The sequence below is a fragment of the Nicotiana tabacum genome, chromosome 19 (genome assembly GCF_000715075.1).
Source record: "Nicotiana tabacum cultivar K326 chromosome 19, ASM71507v2, whole genome shotgun sequence".
Taxonomy (NCBI): Eukaryota; Viridiplantae; Streptophyta; class Magnoliopsida; order Solanales; family Solanaceae; genus Nicotiana; species Nicotiana tabacum.
In genome coordinates, this window is record NC_134098.1 from 79471285 (window position 1) to 79491190 (window position 19906).

Below are 19906 nucleotides of genomic sequence, written 5' to 3' on the forward strand. Positions count from 1 at the left end.
TATGTGCAAATGGATTTCAAAGTGTTCATGATGGTTTCTACCATAATTTGAACCATATATTTTCTACCGGTGTATGGAACGTATTGTGTATTTTGATTTCCTCCTGGAAAGGAGTAAGAGAGAGGTTTCTAACTAATAAGATATGTAATTTGCTGGTGGCTCAGAGTTGATAATGGGATTCGTGTGCTTGTCACATGATGGCATAATAGATGTGGTGTGTTGTGCGGGATTAGGATTACATGTATAAGGTGACAGTTCAGTCTTGAAGAGAAGGTAATGAATGTTGGACAACATGGTCAGTTTCAGATATTCGACGAATGTTATAAATGCTCGGGAATTCCTGAGAAGGGTGCACATTTCATAAGGTGCGTTGTGTTTTGACTTACAGATGTTCATCGGTATTGTAGTACTCACCTGGTTGATAGACTGCTGATATTCAAATTATTACTATGTGGCACAGAAGAATTATGAAAGTATTCCTCATGGGATTATCGTGAATGGAAGATGTGTTAGTCATTTTAGTGCTAGAGTTGGGATCAGTTACGGTGATTCATGTGTTCGATGAATTTGGAGACTGGGAGTTCTCAGAAGTATATTATTTTTGGGGTTGCGACCTATTTGAGGTGACTATTTTATTTAAAACTCGGTCGACGCACTAGTTGCGTTAATTATTTGTGATAGCAGACTTTGCACATGCTTACACTATGGCGTGCTATTTATACTAGTCCAGGAGCATGAGAATATTATATCATTATCATATATAAGTGTACTTGTTTAATTGCTCCTGTATGATATGCTGGGACTGCAGACCTGTGACCATGCCGGGCGATTCATATTATTGGCACGTGAGTTATCCGTGCCGTGTGTGGGAATTTTATTTCTTTGATAATTTATCGGATTTCATTGCTTTTCTTCCTCTACGATAAAAATTACATGAGCAGCGTATTTGAGGAATTGTGTACATGCACCTACGGTTATCCTCTTCACGAAATTTGAGGAGTTGGTTGTAACATTATGGTTGTGGTGGTGCTTGTTCAACTTGCAATATGGATCTCTTCCTTGAGACATCTCCCATATTTGGGTACACGGATTGCACAGTTGTGGTTTGACTTATATTGATGTGGCGTGTCTGTGGGATAGTTGTGTTTAATAATATAAGGTCATTGTACCTAGAATGGGTACTGCCAGGTTTGATTACGGTATATTTGGGAGGATAATATTGAAAGTCGGCTTAGAAAGTGATTATGGTTCTGGTTAGGGCAAGAGAGCTCCATGACTCGTTGCTCTGATGAGTGGTCATGAGATTTCTGCATGTTTCTTTTATTATCAGCAGTGTACGAAGGTTTGGCTTGATATGAGGTTTTATACTAGTACTTGATTGGTTTTGAGTAGACACCATGATCAGAAATGGTGTTACGAGTATGCGAGTTGTGTAGTATGTTATGCGATTATATCTGGGATTATGGTTATGGCTGGATACAGATTGTTCAGGCTTATACAGTGTGTAGATGTGAGATTCGGGTCTTGAAAAGAATTCTGAATGTTAGAAATTTGGATCCAAGTTTTGGGCTAAGGTTAAATTAATGATTTTCAGTTGTGTTATGTTGTCAGGCCTATATAGAATAGGGTGACGTGAGATCACCCCCAGGTATGTGCATGGTAAGGAGGAACAGTGATTTAAAGGCTTAGGAACAACTCTTGGCACGTTCGAGCACGAATGTATGTTTAAGAAGGGGAGATTGTAACGACCCGATCGGTCGTTTTGAGCATTTACGCTCCTTTCAACTATTTGAAGTCTTGAATAACTTCCTACGAGGTATTATGACTTGTGTGAATTGTCGGTTTTGGTTTTAAGGTATTTCGGAGTTAGCTTGGACTTAAGTTGAAATAGTTTACCGAATATTGACTTATGTGTAAACGACCTCGGAATTTAATTTTAATGATTCCAATAGCTCCGTATGGTGATTTTGGACTTAGGAGCGTGTCCGGAAAATTATTTGGAGGTCCGTAGTGGAATTAGGCTTAAAATGCCCGAAGTTGAATTTTTAGGAAGTTTGACCGGGGGTTGACTTTTGATATCGGGGTCGGAATCCGATTCTGAAAATTGGAATACCTCTGTAATATCATTGATGACTTGTGTGCAAAATTTGAGTTTAATCAGACGTGATTTGTTAGGTTCCGACGTCGTTTGTGGAGACTTGAAATTTCAAAGTTCATTAGGCTTGAATTGGGGTATGATTCGCGGTTTTAGCTGTGTATTATGTGATTTGAAGGCTCGACTAAGTTTATATGGTGCTTTAGGACTTGATGGTACCTTTGGTTGAGGTCCCGGGGGCTTCGGGTGTGTTTCGGGGTGAGTTTTGAGCGAGTCCGGGCATTTCGGCACTCTGATATTGTTCTAGCACTTTTGGGGGTGCGGACCGCACATTTTGGGGTGCTGAGGCGAAGGAGAGGTGCGGACCGCACATGAGAGTGTGGACTGCAGTTGAAAAGTGCGGACCTCAGAGGAGGAGTGCGGACCACACAATTCTGTCTGCGGCCGCACTCCAGGGAGTTTTGCAGATTCGCCGGTCCGACTTCGGAAGCTTATATCTTTTGATCTACAAGGAATGTTGAGATGATTTATAAACGAAAGTTGTAGCCCTTCGTGTATAGCTTCTAGAAAGGTAAAGAAGTCTTCATTTGGACATCTGTAGAGAACGTTATGGCCAAAATACTAAAGCCTGGCAGTGCAGTCACCAAGAGAGTGCAGCCGCACAATTTTTGTGCGACCGCAGGAGCTGGGATGTGAGGCCGCACTTGGAATTGTGCGGACCACACATAGTGAGTTTAGAGAATGTACTATATAACCGAGGCTTAGGTTATTATTTCATTTTTGGACCCTAGGAGCTCGGTTTGAGACGATTTTTCGTGGGTTTCTCAAAAAATTCATCGGGGTAAGTGATTCTAACTCAAATTTGGTTAACATACATGAGTATATCGTTGTTTTCATCATGTAATCAGTATTTTGAGATGGAAATTTGGGGAAAATTGTAGAAATTTCATAAAATAAATTTTTGGGATTTGAACACAGATTCAGAGTCGTATTTGAGTGAAATTAGTATGGTTGAACTCGTAATTGAATGGGTTATCGGATTTTGTAACTTTTGTCGGGTTCTGGGACGTGGGCCCCACGGGCGATTTTTGAGTTAAATTTCGGATTTTTATGGAAAAATTACATTTTCTTATGGAATTAATTCCAATAAATTTTATCGACTGAATTGAATTATTTGTGGCTAGATTCGAGGCGTTTGGAGGCCAATTCAAGAGGCAAAGGCATAGCAGAGTAAAGAATTTCACGTTTTGAAGTAAGTAACAGTTTTAAATATGGTCCTGAGGGTATGAAACCTCGGATTTTTGTATCATGTGATTGTTTTGGCGGTGACACACATGCTAGGTAACAGGCGTGTGGGCGTGCACCTAGAGGATTGTGACTTGGTCCGTCCCGTGAAACTGAAAAGTTGAATAACTTGTTCTTAGCTATATGCTCTCTATGTGTTGAAGAAAATTGACTGTAAATCATATTTAAAAAATCATGTTGAGGCTATGTGCCAGTATTATTGGGACCCACAGAGGTCATATTGTTGTGAAATAATTATTTTAAAATTAAAATTTTTACTCAGTCATATTCATTTCATTACATATCATATCTCAGTCTCTGTTGTTATTTATTGATACATCATATCATCATTTTTGGGCTATTTTCATGACATTGTAAGCCCGAGAGACTGGAGAGATTAATGACTGAGTGAGGCCGAGGGCCTGATTGTGAGGATAATTATGGGATCGGGCTGCACGCCACAGCAGGCCATATTGGCTTTATATACTTTATTATTATGGGATCGGGCTGCACGCCGCAGCAGGCCAGATTGGCTTATTATAGCACATGAGTTGTCCGTACAGATACAGATATTGATACTATAGCACATGAGTTGTCCGTGTAAATTATAGCGCTTGGGCTGTAGGAGCCCCTCCTGAGTCTGTACACCCCCAGTGAGCGCGGGTACCCATTGAGTGTGAGTATTGAGGGCTGGGAGCCCAGTGAGTGATTATTGTCCTGAGAGACTGTACTTGTTTTTCATTTGTTGTTGCACTTAGTTGCTATCTGTCATTGTTGTGAAATTTTTTGAAAGATTTTATATCCGAAATACATGAATTTGAACTGTATAGAATTGATTTGACTTAAACTGCTGGATTTGAAAGCATGTTTATTCTTTGCTGAAATTACTGAATGTAAACTATAACTGTGTAGCTCGTCACTATCTTCAGTTGCTTATTTATTATTGTTACTTACTGAGTTGGTTGTAATCATACTACACCCTGCACTTCGTGTGCAAATCCAGGTATTTCCGGACATGGCGGGTGTTGATTCTCTCACACAGTTAATTTTTTTCGGAGATTCAGAGGTAGCTGTCGTGTTTCGCAGACCTTGTCTCTCCTTCCATATCTCTTTGTTTACTGTATTTGGTCTTAGACTATTATAGACCGTATTTTCCAGACTTGTATTCATATTAGATGCTCATGTACTCAGTGACACTAGGTTTTGGGGAGTGTTCGTATCAGTATTTGTGGGATTTTGTATTGTATTTAATTATTATATTTTCAAACTTAAAAGAAATTGTGGTTTATTAAGATTATCGGCTTGCCTAGTATCGAAATAGGTGCCATCACGACGGGTGAGATTTTGGGTCGTGACAAGTTGGTATCAGAGCTTTAGGTGACATAGGTCTCACGAGTCATGAGCAGGTTTAGTAGAGTCTTGCGGATCGGTATAGAGACGTCTGTACTTATCTTCGAGAGGCTGCCAAGACCTTAGGAAAATTTCACTTTGTTGTATTCTATCGTACGGAATTGATTCATCTTGAAACATAACTCTTTGAATTCCTTCCACGCATTCGTGTGCGCATGTGAGCGCTCAGTATCAGTTGTGCATCGCTGGCTTATGATTCTATGAACGAGGTCCAAGATGTGTATTCTGTGTTTCGGTAATGGGCCAGTCTGAAGGACTTAAAGCCAGGGTTAGACCGCAGCTTAGGCTCGATAGCTTCAGTTATGTGAACTTGTACATTTGGACTCATATGTCCGGTAGTGTCCCTGTGAGTGGAATTTGTGGCTTGATGAGCGGTGGAAGTGACTATATGATGAGTATGATGTGAATGTGGCATGTGTCAGATGGTTGAATGTGACGAATAAAGTTTGCTTATGGCTCCTAAGTTTGCTATTGGGTACTTGATTTCTGACTTGATTTGACGTATAGTCTCGAGTTGTGAGTGTATTGAAGGATCTTTCACGTTGTTAAATTGTGGGACAAATTAAATTCTCATGTCTTGTCAATGAGTTTGGACTCAAGAAGAGTAAGTTATTGTGTAGTAATTGTGGTTTCGAATGGGCATTTCTAATGTTGATAGCTCGAGAAAGATGATCTTCGAAGAGGCTTAGAGTCGGTAATATTCTATTGGTTCAGGTGCGACAGAGATGCATTTTGATTCGATGCAACAGTTGGGCAGCAAATTATGAGGGAAGACATGACGGGAAGTGTTTCACGGTGGTTGAAGTACTAGCAGGTCAAGTAGGATAAGTAGAGGTTAAGAAGTTGCTTAAAGGAGATGGTTTAACCGAAGTAAGAGTGGCAGATTAGCATATGGATTCTGTGGTACGGTAGTCACGCGCCTTGAGAAAGGGTAGAACGGTTTGGAATCACGATAGAATATGATTTGGCCTACGGACTTTATTTGGAGTGATGGTTACTGTACGAAGAAAGATTGAATATGGCAGAAAGGAGTTTGTTTGAAGCAACCCTTGCTTTAACTCGAAATTGTTGGCTGCAACTGGAGGAGGTCTTATACTCTATAAACCTTAGTTGTAGACCGGCCTAGCGTAATCACCAAGTGGTCTCCCTTGGCCGAGAGATATGTTTCTGAACTGGTCTAGAACCAATGGTGGTTCTAAGCTATTCTTCGAGCTCTCTCCTCCTCATAAGCAATTTGTGTATCTCTGAGAGCTGCTTCTTCAGCATCTCACGCAGCTTTTTCTCTAAGTTGGGTTGCCTCTCTCATAGCCAGGTCAACATTATCATCATCTCTCGCCATCTTTTCTTTGGTTGAGGATTGCCCAGCCGTCTTTGTATTCTCGGGAAGATTTCTTTCCTTTCTCAACTGTCGCAGATGTTTCTCGATTTCTGGTTCGCATGGTTGCAATTCCTTCCTAGAAAATCGGGTCATACCCCAATCTAACTTGTAGCCTGCGCACAGTCAAGGAACACCAGACGTAAAAAGAGAAAAAAAAAAAATCCTGAATTAGCACTACAAACTATTTCCAACACTATTGATTTCCAATCCCCGGCAATGGCGCCAAAATTTGACGAGCTCAAAACACACACTTAAATATGCTCGCTAGTCGAATATAGTATAATATAATATCGTATCCATAGGGATTGGAGTTAAACAGTATTTTCGTAGTTTATAGCTTGGTTGTTATCCAAGATGATCAACAGTTGAGAATTATGTGATTACAAACTATAATTAACTAAGAATCTAAAGCTAATTGACGAATGACAATCGAAACAAAAGTAAGCAAAGAAGATATCAATAGGGAAAAAAAAGGTTGATTCGATAGGTGCAAGATAATTGTCTGGGATTTAACTCTCGTTAATTCACTTCTAATGTTCAAGTGAGTCTCTCAAATTCACTCAATTATTAGTTCAAACGTTTAGTAGAAACTCCTCTCTCGATTAAGTCTCAACCTCACAATATGAACCAATTTATGCTCGGTGAAGATATGCACGAATTCGTAGTGGATTGGTCTTTAGGAGAACCTCTCTCGATTATCCTCCTAACTAGGTCTAAACAATAATTCAACTAGCCTCTTTCCATTAATAAGAAGAATCAATGAATTCAACCAACAAGATGATGCAAAAACATCACAAGTTATGCCTCTCTCGATTACATGAACATGTGAATATAGATGCAATAATTAAATTACCCAAAATAATTCAATACATAAAAACTAGAGTTAATATCCACAAACAATCATCAAAACACCAAATCTATCAATCCCTAAAGAGAATTACTCCACAGATATGGAGTAATTCATCACAAATATAAAAAAAAGCATTAAACGATCCAAACTCTTGTCTTGAATGAGGATTGAATGATGAATTCCTTGTGCTTTGGCTTCTCCACCTTCTCTCTAGCCTCCTTAGGTCTTAGATGTGTCAAAAGTCCCCAAGATACTATTTTTCATGTATTTATACCAAGTAGGGTCGGGCCCAAATGAAATCACCCTTTTCTAGCCGAAATAGGAAAACTTGCAAACTTATTGTATTTCATGCTTTGCACTGTGCGCCGCATTAATGATTTTTCCTGACAGACCCCAAAAACCCTGTCTCTGAAGTTTGACATTTTCTGCAGATTTTTACACTGATGCGTCGCACTGTGCATCGCCCAGTGCGCCGCACCAGTGTAATTTTTCAGCAGATTATTCTTCCTTGAATTTTGACGCCCAGAAGTGATCCTCGACCCCCGAACACGATTCCGGCTTATTCCTTTGGGCTTTTACTCAGACTTCAAAACTCCAATTAGCTCGAATTAGTTCCATAACATTTACATAGCTCGGAATCACTCTTACAAGGCATAAAACACACAATTAGTGCAAAACACTAGCAATTAACACTCAAACTCAATTAAAGAGCAGTAAATTGGAATGTAATAAGCGACTTAAACACAAGATTATCCAAAATTTGACGATAACAAAACACACTTAAATATGCTCACTAGTTGAATATAGTATAATATAATATCGTATCCACATGGATTGGAGTTAAACAGTATTTTCGTAGTTTATAGCTTGGTTGCTATCCAAGATGATCAACAGTTGAGAATTATGTGATTAAAAACTATAATTAACTAAGAATTTAAAGCTAATTGATAAATGACAATCGAAACAAAAGTAAGCAAAGAAGATATCAATAGGAGAAAATAGGGATTGATTCGATAGGTGCAAGATAATTGTCTCGGATTTAACTCTCGTCAATTCACTTCTAATTTTTAAGTGAGTCTCTCGAATTCACTCAATTATTAGTTCAATCGTTTAGTAGAAACTCCTCTCTCGATTAAGTCTCAACCTAACAATATGAACCAATTTATGTTCGGTGAAGATATGCACGAATTCGTAGTGGATTGGTCTTTAGGAGAACTTCTCTCGATTATCCTCCTAACTAGGTCTAAACAATAATTCAACTAGCCCTTTTCGATTACTATGAAGAATCAATGAATTTAACCAACAAGATGATACAAAAACATAACAAGTTATGCCTCTCTCGATTATATGAACATGTGAATATAGATGCAATAATTAAATCACCTAAAATAATTAAATACATAAAAACTAGAGTTAATATCCACAAACAATCATCACAACACCAAATCCATCAATCCCTAAAGAGAACTACTCCATAGATATGGAGTAATTCAACATAAATATAAAGAAAAGCATTAAACGATCCAAAATCTTGTCTTGAATGAGGATTAAATGATGAATTCCTTGTGCTTTGGCTTCTCCACATTCTCTCTAGCCTCCTTAGGTCTTAGATGTGTCAAAAGTCTCCAAAATATCATTTTTTTCATGTATTTATACCAAGTTGGGTCGGCCCCAAACGAAATCACTCTTTTCTAGCCGAAATAGGAAAACTTGCAAACTTATTGTATTTCATGCGTCGCACTGTGTGTCGCAGGGTGCGTCGAATTAGTGCTTTTTCCTGATAGACCCCAAAAACCCAGTCTCTAAAGTTTGACATTTTCTGCAGATTTTTACACTGATGCGTCGCCTAGTGCGCCGCACCAGTGTATTTTTTCAGCAGATTATTCTTCCTTGAATTTTGACGCCCAGAAATGATCCTCGACCTCTGAACACGATTCTGGCTTATTCCTTTGGGCTTTTACTCAGACTTCAAAGCTCCAATTAGCTTGAATTAGTTCCATAACATCTATATAGCTCGAAATCACTCCTACAAGGCATAAAACACACAATTAGTGCAAAACACTAGCAATTAACACTCAAACTCAATTAAAGTACAATAAATTGGAATGTAATATGCGACTAAAACATAAGATTATAGCCTATCATCAATGCCACAGATTCTTCGGCGTACTCAAGAAGGATAACGGCCTCCAATGGACTTCTGAGTGCGTCCAAGCCTTGAAGGAGTTAAAAGCGCATTTGTCATCGCCATCATTGCTCTCAAAACCAGAATCAGGGGAATGCCTCCATGTTTACAACGAGGCCGAGTATGAGGCCGTAATTGCAGGGTTAAGGCTAGCACTCAATACGGGGCAAAACGGTTAAAACTACGCTGCGATTCTTAACTCATTGTCAACCAAGTCACATGGACTTTCCAAATCAAAGAACAAAGGCTACAAAAATACCACACCAAAATCTGCAAGCTGCTGCCCGAGTTCAACGAATTCCAACTCGACCAGATCCCTCGAGCACAGAACACCGAGGCAGACGGCCTCACCAAATTAGCCGCAGCTACCAAAAACATCACAATCGGAGACAGAAGTGTAGTCCACCTTCTTAATTCATCGATAGAACAAATCGAGGTAAGAACCATAAACCTGACTTGAGACTGGCACAACCGTATTATTACATACTTGCAGGACAGCCTACTCGTAGGTGATAAAAAAATGGCAAAAGAATTGCGAATGCAAGCAGCCAGGTACAACATCATTCACAACGACTTGTACAAGAGAATGTACGGCGCCCTATAGAAAAATGCTTGGGCCCAAATTAGTCGCGGCGCATCCTCGAAGAGGTCCACGAAGGCCATTGTGTAGGTCATTCTGGCAATCGGGCTTTGGTCAGATGCCTTATACGGGCAGGGTATTACTGGTCCACCATGAAAAAAAGGCCACGGACTTCATGAAAAAATACGAACAATGCCAAAAATAATGATTCATCAAGAAGGAGAACACCTCTACTCAGTTACTTCCCCTTGGCCATTCATCAAATGGGGAATGGACATCGTAGGCCCCCTCCCGGCATGAGTATGCTGGTTCGGCCTCCCCAAAGAGATCAACTACTATAATGGACCCCAATTTATAGGAAAGAAGGTCGCTGAAATTTTTGAGAAGTGGCATATCAAAAGAATATTCTCGACGCCATACCACCCCGCAGGCAACGGACAGGCAGAGTCCTCCAATAAGTCAATACTAAACATCATGAAGAAAAAACTTGAAGACGCCAAAGGGCTATGACCGAAAATATTACCAGAAGTACTCTGGGCCTACCGAACAATGCCGAAGACAAGCACAGGAGAGACACCTTACTCTTTAGTCTATGGGACTGATGCAGTAATATCGGTCGAAGTCGGGGAGCCAAGCCTAAGATACTCCTACAAGAGCGGACCAAGGAACGACGAAAGCAGAAGACAGGAGCTCGACGAAGTCAAAGAACGACGAGACATGGCCTACATATGGATGATCTCCCAAAAACAACAAGCATGATTCTATTATAACAAGAAGGAAAAGGTCAGGCCGCTCAAAGTCGGAGACTACGTGCTTAAAGACAAAACACAAGCAAGAGAAGACCCGCGGGAAGGCAAACTGGGAACAAATTGGGATGGCCCATACAAAATCACGGCAATAACAAACAAAGGATCATTCCAACTAGAAATAATGGAATGATAGCTACTACCAAACAACCAGAAGATTACCCACCTCTAGTACTTCAACTTTTAGGAGGTTAAGCATCCCCCAAGTCGTACACTTTTTTTCCTCACTTGAGTTTTGTACCAATTGGGTTTTCTCAAGGACGTTTTTAACTAGGCGACAAAGGGGACACTTCAAGTCGAAGTACATAAAAACAGAGGCCCAGGACGGCTAGTTCATTACCCGACCTCTCAAACCTTCTCTAGAATGACCAATGAAGGGACTAGATAGACTGGGATTGGAACGCCAACCAACACCTGAAAACTTGTAAATTCCTCCAAGTGTATGAACAAAACAACAATGCATGAAGTTTATTTCTATTTTCTCCAAACGTACAACCAAGGAAACAATGTTTAAAGTTTACGATGTCGACAAATTCCGCACCTAGAAGCATATCTTTCCAAACATAGGTTATGTTTGACCTTGTTCGAATTAATACCTAATGACCCTCGGCCAGAGTCAAACATAGGTTATGTTCGACCTTGTTCGAACTAACACCTAATGGCCCTCGGCCATAGTCAAATACAAGTCATGGTCAACCTTGTTCAAACTAACACCTAATGGCCCTCGGTTATAGTCAAACATAGGTTATGTTCAACCTTATTCGAACTAATACCTAATGGCCCTCGGCCATAGTCAAATACAGGTCATGTTCTACCTTGTTCGAACGAACACCTAATGGCCCTCGGCAATAGTCAAATATAGGCCATGTTCGACCTTGTTCGAACTAACACCTAATGGCCCTCGGCCATAGTCAAATATAGGTCATGTTCACCTAGTTCGAACTAACACCTAATGACCCTCGGCCATAGTCAAACATAGGTTATGTTCGACCTTGTTCGAACTAACATCTAATGGCCCTCAGCCATAGTCAAACATAGGTTATGTTCGACCTCGTTCGAACTAACACCTACTGGACCTCGGCCATAGTCAAACATATGTTATTTTCAAACTTGTCCGAACTAACACCTACCGGCCCTCGGTCATAATTAAACACATGATATGTTTGACCTTATTCAAACTAAGTAATTACGGCTAAGAAAATCAAGGCAACCAAGCGACAAAGTCAAAAAACATACAAGTACGAACTGCAGGAAGAAAATAACGTACAAATAACAAAGAGGACATTTCATACTTAGAATATTTTTATAAAGGCTCGTAAAGATGCCTACAAAATACGCACAAGTTTACAGCAGAAATAAGAAGGAAGAATAAAAACTATTGGTCACCGCCAGGCCCATCAATGCCATCGGCCTGACCATCTGGGCCATCTCCATCTGTGCCCTCGCCATCACCATCGCCCTCAGGGTACGCGTCTTCATACCAGGAGTCCTCTCCAATCTGATCCACACCCATGTCCCTCTCATCTTCATTGGCCTCCGGCATAGCAGGATCATACCCGCAAACGATTCGAGCTTCAAAGGCCTTCACATGAGCGTCTTCAAGGGCGGCCCCAGGAATAGATCCCACCGCATGCAAATCTCGAAATACATCCAACTGAGCCTCAGTGTGGATCCATTCCTCGTACAGGCCCCGGGGAACGTTTGGGAAATCTAAAGTACGAGAAGATGACGGCTACATAAGCATTTGAGCCTTCTCAGCTTCTAAGGTGGCCACCTGGTCCTGAAGGAAGGAGTTGTCTTTCTCCAACTCCCCAATCCTCTCATCAAACCGCTCCTCTTCAACTCTCGTCGTCTCCAAATCAACCTCTCGCTCAGAACGGAGAATATGGATCACCACCTCGAGGCCCTCCGCTTTTCTCGAAGCCGTCGAACAAGCAGACTCCGCCCTCTCTAACTTGTTTTGCTTCCCAGTAATCTCTGTGAAGAACCTCCATCTGCAGGTGACACTCCTCCAACTGCCTGCGCAACTCGATCACCTGTGCCTGGAGATCGCCATATTGAGCCTCCACGGCCCTGCTAACTTCGAGTTCTTTCACTTTATTTCTTAGCGTCCCCTCAACGACGATGCACTTTTCGATGACCCTCACCAGCTCGTCATCCTTCTCCTTCAGTTCATCTAGAAGGGTCTGAAGATTGCCGCTCTCACCAAACCGCCTACGAATTTCTCGGTGCCTACCACGGCACTCGGGGTATTTTTGCCGCAACTTCATAAAAATAGCCTTACGCCTCGCCTGTCTTCGGGCGCTTTTAATTTCCAAGATCACAGTCTGTAAAAAAAAAAAAGAAAAGAAAACAGACAGAGTAAGAATGAGGCCTAAACATTGAACATAACAAACAGAAACATGAAGCGTCGAAAAACTTACCCTGAGAGCGAGGTCGGCTATGCTACTCGATAAGGTAGCATTATTCAGCTCTTGAAGAGTTCGACCCTCCACGTTGGAGCAAAGGGGACCGAGGGCAGGAACCACATTGTATGTATCTTTTAATAAATCCCGATCCATGGGGATCGCAATAGTCCGCGTGGACCCCTCCAGTCTCACCTCCAGCTGGGTAAATCCCTACTCCATCATCCTCATCTCGTCAGCATCGATATAAAAACATGTCTCGTAGCCATCCTCGGCAACACCTTTACCTCTCCCATTGGCCGGAAGAGAAGCATCATTAGCCGGTCGCGAAGTCGACGGCCCCTCCTGCCGTAAAATATCAGAAGCCACACCAGCCGACCCTTTGGCTCCTACCACTGCAAAAGGAATAGGTACGCCTTCAACGACCTCTGCCTATATCGGAACATCAGACGCTGGCTCGACGTTGTCCTCAAGTATTATGGTCGCCGTCTCACAGATGACAAAATCATCCATTACTGAATCTGCGGCCCGGGCGACCCCATCACCAACGTCCTCCGATCTTCTCTTACAGGAAACCAAATTCCCACCGCTCGGCGACTCCTCCTCCTCCTCATCCACAAGACGGTGCAGGGGGAAGCCAGAGGCTCCACTGTCAAAATATCCACAGGCGGAGAAGAAACCGATGATAAGGTAGCAGTAGATGGGGCCGATGATCGAGCAGACCTAGCCGCGGTTGAGGAAGGAACAGAAGTAGACGATCGAGCAGGCCTAACCGCGGTCACAATGGGAATAGATGTCGAAGAGGAGGCGACCCTTCTCTTACAAAATAAAGGAGTAGGAGGATCTCTCGAATTCCTCGAAGATCCTCGGGCTGGAAAAGAAAAATCAAAGTAAGGTTATCACCACCACCAAGAGCAAATTATAATATGTAGGCGGCCATGCGACCAAAACAACAAAAATATATATAGGTAAACTCACCGGTCAAGGAAGGAGCAGGCCCAAACTTCTTAACAAAGCTCGTCCACTCACGAATCCCCACTATGTGAGGCAGAACCCGGCCAACCCAGTCGGAAATGTCCCCGACCAAAGGAGGGGGCGTAGTCTTGGTTGCATGAAGAGGGGACAAAAATTCAGAGTCTATGACTAAAATAGACAGATCAAACATTTTAACAAAAGAAGAATAGACTCTTACGAGTGTAATTCCAAGTCTCGGGGAAGCCGTCCGCATTCGCCACCTCGTCTCCGATTCTAACAAAGAAAAAATTATGCCAGAATTGACGACTTGCCTTGTCATCCATCTTCACCACCAGGCATTTGCCTCCTCGATAGCGAAGGTAAAACATTGTCCCCCAATAGAAACTAGGGGCGAAGAGATGCAGCAGATGTCGGAGTATGATCTCGATCCCGGCCAACTCCGCAGATTTAGTAGGCATCCTGATGAGCTTATAGATATATGGGGCGAGTTAAGCTGGGCACATAGAAGCAACAAAATTCCTCCGCCAATGGGAGAAGGGGAAGAGCATAGCCGAACTAGAAAGGATATGCATAGAACGTGCAATACCCGGGGCGGTGGATTCGGACCACATCACTCCCTGCTGGGACCAAATCGATGCGGGCGGGAACGTTGAATTTTTCCCAAAGCTCTGCTAGAACAGCCTCTTTTATCGTTGACTCAGAGACCTCGGGCTGGTCTTCAGGCGCGTTTGAGAAGTTAGACCTAACTTTCTCGTCGTGTGGAATTATTTTCTCCACCGTAGAAAAGTTCTCATCGTCGATGGCGACAGAGATGCCATCAGCGTGAGGAGGTATAGGCACCGCCAAAGGGACAAGGTCAGTTCCCACACTAGAACCAGAGGATACGTTAGCCATAACTTCGATGAGAGAAAAGATATTGATGGTAGGCTATAATTTCGTGTTTTAGTTGCTTATTGATCTCTAATTCACTACACTTTACTTATGTTGAGCTTTAATTAGCGTGTTTTGCTCTTATTGTGTGTTTTATGCCCTGTAGGAGTGATTCCGAGCTATGTAGATCTTATGTCATGAATTCATGCTATTTTTGAGTTTTGAAGTCTGTGTAAAAGCCCAAGGATTAAGCCGGGATCGAGTTCGGGGATCAGCGGATGATAGTGGAACGAAACGAAGAATTGAGTAGGCATATTGCGCAATGTCCAGTAAAATGCACATAACTATTGGGTCGGAACTCTATTTGGGCTACACAATATATCGTTAGAAATCTATTTAAAAGGGCTACAACTTTCATGCTTTATACTTTCCCAAATTCCCAACTTTTGATCAAGTGCACGATCGTGCACTGGGCGCGCACTTGGGGCAGAATGGTGTGCAAAGTGTACGACCAGGTGCGCGGTCGCAAATGTCCTGTCCGGGAAAAGACCTATTTTGCTATGAAAGGGTAGTTTCATCCGGGATTTGTTTTGGGGGTAGATTAAATACCCCAAAACACCATTTTTGACACACTTTTGACATACCTTCGACCTAGGGAAGCTTAGGAGAAGAAGGAGAAGCAAGAGCACAAGGATTTCATCCTTCCTCCCTCACTCAAATCCGGGTTTGGATTGTATTTATGTTTTCCCCTATTTTTGTTTCATTTGTGAAGAACTCCTCCATGTCTATGGAGTAGAACCATTTGGGTTTTGATGGATTTGGTGTATTGATGGTTGTTTGTGGATTATAACTCTATGTTTATGTATTTGAATCGTTTTTGGAAGATTTAATTATTGCATTTATGTTCACTTGTTCTTGTAATCGAAAGATGCATAACTTGTGATATAATTGCACTATGTTATTGGTTGAGTTCATAGATTCTTCTAAGTAATCGAAAGAGGCTAGTTGAATCCTTGATTAAACCTAGTTAGGAGGATAATCGAAAGAGGTTCTCCTAAAGACCAATCCATTACGAATTCTTGCATATGTGAGGTTGAAACTTAATCGAGAGAGGAGTTTCTACTAAACATTTGTACTGATAATTAAGTGAATTCGAGAGACTCACTTGAACATTAGAAGTGAATTATCTAGAGTTAGATCCTGAATAATTATCTTGCACCTATCCTATCAACCCATATTTTCTCCCATTGATAACTTCCTTGCTTACCTTTGTTAAAATTGTCATTAGTCAATAGTTTAGGTTCTTATTTAGTTTCAATTCTTAATTGTATAAATATTCCATTGTTGATCCTCATGGATAGCAATCAAGCTATGAACTACGAGAATATTGTTTAAATCCAATCCCTGTGGAGACGATAATTATACTATACTATCTTTGACTAGCGAGCACAATTTAAGTGTATGTTTTGCGCTCGTCAAATTTTGGCGTCGTTGCCGGGGATTGGCAATCAATGGTGTTTGAAGTAGTTTGTAGTGCTAATTCAGGAATTAGCTTTAAATTTTTTCTTTTATTTTTAGTTTTGTTTGGTTAACTTCTCTTTAAGATTTCTTTTATTGAAGAAACCTTGAAGAGCATATTCTTGAGATGGAGTACAACCAGCCTGAGAAAATGGTTGAAGAGTTAGCAGCTGAACATTGTCAGCGGTCTGCTATGTGTTTTAAATACGGTGGAAATTATCTATGGGTTGATTGCCAAGTAGGTAGGTATTCTTCCTATTATTCATCTTTTGAACACTCTCACTTTGTCTCTAGTTCATACAGGTATGAGGATTCATATGGGTACAATTCTGACTCTGGTTGGGATGAATACCCTTATTATGACTGGAATGAAAGCGAAGTGAGACAACTACCTCAATCTGAGAATGGTAGTTTAGAAGAGCTTATGTACAAGTTCATAAATAAGGTGGAAGAGAGGTTTACACAAGATGATGAAGCCATTAATAACCTAACAATGCAAGTGCGTCAAATAATAAGTACACTTTCAGAAAGCTCATTGCATTGTGATGGTGAATATATGGGAGAGATACCGTGTGAAATTGAGCCTACCCGAGATGATGAACATCTACAGAGAGAGTTTTTCACTCTGCAAGAGGACTCTTGTTCAACTGAGATGATTGAATATGGGGCTTGGGTTGATTTTGCATCAATAAAAGAAGAGTTCAAATCCCCATCCACCTATCCACAACCACAATTTTTATTAGAAGAGAATTAAGAACAAATGGTCTTGGACATACTAGAGGAACACTCACATGACCCTTCTTCTTCATTATCTCATTCTAACCTTGATCATGTGGATTTTGTTTTGGGGGATTTACAAAAATATGCAATAATTGATCTTGTAAATGAATGCAGAAACAAGTTAAGGATAATTCTACAAGAACAATCCTCCGCTCAAAATGAGGCCAAGGAAGACGGAAAAAGTCCAGGGGAGTTTTCTTTACCTCTTGCTTTTTATTTTTGTATCATGGGGACATGCCACAATTTAAAGTGTGGGGTGGGGATGTAAATATGTAATTAACTGTTGTTTTCGTTTCTTGTGTGTGTTTTCGTTTCTTTTGTTTGAAATTTTTAAAGTCGAAAAAAAAATTATAATTTTCTTTAGGTAGTATTATAAATTCCCCTTAGTTTTTCTTTGTGTCGCGATTTTTTTCCAAGGATTTATTTGAACCGGGTGTAGTTAGTATTTTTTTAGGAGTAAGAAACCTTGTGTTGTGGTTTTAAATGAAAGTAATATCTCTTAATTGTATTATGCCTTGAGAATAGTAAGTGCTTTAGTTGTGACGCTTAGGCTCAGTTTTTTACTCTTGTATAAGCACCTTAAATTGTATGATCTTAACTTTGCTTAACTGCTTTGACTAGAGTGTCTTGATGAGTCCGATCCTGAGTGAGTATATGCCATGTGTGGGTGAGGTTTTGTGTATTATGTGCATTGCATTTGATGTCTAGAACTTGTCACGTGTGTTTGCAAAGCGAAATAGTAGTTTTGTTCAGTCTGGGAAGTGATTTAGGCATTTCTTTGTTGAGCCAGATATATGTGTTTACCCACCAAATTGTTATGTATCTTAGTTAAACCTCTTTGATCCTATAATCTTGTTTCTTTGGCAATCACATTACAAGCCTTACCCATTTATTTGAATTGACCATCTATTTGAATCATTTACCTCTGGTGAGCACTTGAAATTGTATGAACTTTGTAAAAGTTGAAGTGTGGGGTGGTTGGTTTGGCTTTTGAGTGGAACTATTGAACTAAGGAGAAATGTGCACTATTTTGAAAAAGAAAGAGCCACTTGAATTGAAAATGAAAGAAAAAAATAAGTGTATGATTGTGAAAAATGTTCCTTAGTGATTACTTGATGTAATTGTGCTTAAAGAAGTAGGGAGTTGACATATATTGATGTAAGGGTGGAGTTATGGTTTGACAAAAGTGTGGAATTTTGAACGGTCAATTGTATGTATTAAAGTGCTTAGGGAAGTGTAGTCAATATATCCAAATGTATCCTACCCATCCCGCAACCTACATTACAACCAATTAAAGCCCTACTTGATGCTTGATTGAATAAGCTCAATTAGTAGAGTACTACATTATGGGCAAGCTTATGGTACATCTTTTGTTGCACATGAATGTTGTTCTGATAGTGAGCGAATTCTTCCTATCTTGAGTTCTTAATTGTTCTTAAACTTTATTGTTTGTGGAACTACTCTCGGAACTTCGTTTGGCCTTCGCAATATATCGTTGGAAATCTATTTAAAAGGGCTACAACTTTTATGTTTTATAATTTCCCAAATTCCCAGCTTATACAACCCAGGTGCGCGACTAAGTGCGCGATCGCGCACTGGGCGCGCACTTAGGGCAGAATGATGTGCAAAGTGCGTGACCAGGTGCGCAGTCGCGCATGTCCTGTCCGGGAAAAGCCCTATTTTGCTAAAAAAGGGTATTTTCATCCGTAATTTGTTTTGGGGGCGTATTAAATACCCCAAAACACCACTTTTGACACACTTTTGACATACCTTCGACCTAGGGAAGCTTAGGAGAAGAAGGAGAAGCAAGAGCACAGGGATTTCATCCTTCCTTCCTCACTCAAATCCGAGTTTGGATTGTATTTATATTTTTCTCTATTTTTGTTTCATTTGTGAAGAACTCCTCCATGTCTATGGAGTAGAACCATTTGGGTTTTGATGAATTTGGTGTATTGATGGTTGTTTGTGGATTATAACTCTATGTTTATGTATTTGAATCATTTTTGGAAGATTTAATTGTTGCATTTATGTTCACTTATTCTTGTAATCGAAAGAGGCATAACTTGTGATATAATTGCACTATGTTGTTGGTTGAGTTCATAGATTCTTCTAAGTAATCGAAAGAGGCTAGTTGAATCTTTGATTAAACCTAGTTAGGAGGATAATCGAAAGAGGTTCTCTTAAAGACCAATCCATTGCGAATTCTTGCATATCTTCACCGAGCTTAAATTGGTTCATATTGTGAAGTTGAAACTTAATTGAGAGAGGATTTTCTACTAAACATTTGTACTGATAATTAAGTGAATTCGAGAGACTCACTTGAACATTAGAAGTAAATTATCTAGAGTTAGATCCCGAACAATTATCTTGCACCTAACCTATCAACCCATATTTTCTCCCATTGATAACTTCCTTGCTTACCTTTGTTGAGATTGTCATTAGTCAATAGTTTAAGTTCTTATTTAGTTTCAATTTTTAATTGTATAAATCTCAATTGTTGATCCTCCTGGATAGCAATCGAGCTACAAACTACGAGAATACTGTTTAAATCCAATCCATATGGAGACGATAATTATACTATACTATCTTTGACTAGCAAGCACAATTTAAGTGTGTGTTTTGCGCTCGTCAGATATTCAGAAAAAGAAGGATTAGAAGCAACATGAATCACTAAGACCAGGAAAAAAGACACACAACAATGGAGGAAGGAAAAGAAGGCACAAGGTTTTGATGATAAAAACACGTAAAGAACAAATGAGTGTCATCACAT